Source organism: Pieris rapae, chromosome 8 (assembly GCF_905147795.1).
Source record: "Pieris rapae chromosome 8, ilPieRapa1.1, whole genome shotgun sequence".
Lineage (NCBI taxonomy): Eukaryota > Metazoa > Arthropoda > Insecta > Lepidoptera > Pieridae > Pieris > Pieris rapae.
The window spans coordinates 6,719,801-6,721,269 of NC_059516.1; positions in this window are offsets into that span (position 1 = coordinate 6,719,801).

The following is a 1,469-nucleotide window of genomic DNA, read 5'->3' on the forward strand; positions in this document are numbered from 1 at the left end:
AGCTCACTCTCCTCTCGCTACGTCAGCGCGGCACATAGAGCGATGGGACGCGACGCGGGAGCGCGCGCGCGGCCACACGGCGACTGCGGCGACGGGCCCGACTGCGTCCGACCGCACCCGAACACTATTTCGGGAGCGACGCTCCGCACCGCCGCCGCCCGCCCGTCCGCCGTGGGCTGCCAATTTTACGCGAAATTGCGGGCGGGCGGTGAGGCGATATGTACCTCGCGCGTCTGCGGCCACGGCGTGGCTCCGGCCCTCGTGACTCTCCACAGAGCGATACCATTCACAAGGGTCCGTTATGAATCAGAGGGACCTTTGCTACGACATGCGCCTGACGAAACACGTGTCCCTTTACAATCTGAAAATAGTCGTGGAACGAGTCGCTGCCCGTGTCAATAGATACAATGTCACAGCAATTGGCAAGAAAACAGAGTCGCGCTATCTCACTGTCTCGCGCGCTGTGTTGTGAATTCTTATGCACGGTTTATATTTAGATGCAAAATTATTTCTGATATAGATAGGTGTTTGACATTACGTTGAACTCTCATACGTCGGGAAGCTCCACCTGTATAAATATTACCTATGTATAAAATAATTTGGGGATTTTCTGTCGAAATTATGTTATGGATCGAAATAAAAAAATTAAGAGCTACTACTAATTCAAAGTAAAATAGTATAAAAATTAACAGTAATGTAAAATGCTATTTAATGAATATATTAAACCAAAATAGCGCAATAATTTAAAAAAGATGAATAATTACATTGACGTAGTGATCGCGCAACGGAGTAGCATAAAAAACGTAATTTAAATTCTTAGTACGTAAAATGAACATAAATTCCTTTAAAAAATATATAATGGTAATAAAATAAACATTACCTACTAGTTTTTGCGCGTCTGGTCATTTAAATAGTTAAATTGTTCAAATTGTATAGAACGTTATGATTTTATTTTTATATGCTATAATATCTAGGTCACACTCACCATAACGACCGGCCTAGAGTTTAAAATACGTATTTCTCCTCATCAATAGAAATATAATCTGCTTTTATTTAGTAAACAAGTATCAGTAGATACTTGAATTTTATACTAGAAATATTTAATACATTGGTGAGATTATAACTGTTTTATACTTATAGATATTTTACGAGTAGTTAATAAGGGAGGTGGAATATGTAGGAGAAACGAGAGTTTAATTTTTAGTTAAGATATCAATACTACTACATAGTACAAGTGTGGATGCTCCCATTTCGTTTAAGTATTGACTTCCAGTAAGTGGGTCATAATGTTGCGTTAAAATGGGTAAATAAAGTTAAAATTGTCATTTTTTTTAATACATGAGACTTCTGTTTTAGTTTTTGATACTCACTGTTCGTTTAAATGAGTAACCCATTATAATAAAATGCAATCCATAATTATATTTTTGAACTGAAACTTCTTTAGGCGCGTGAAATTTTTACGGATGTAA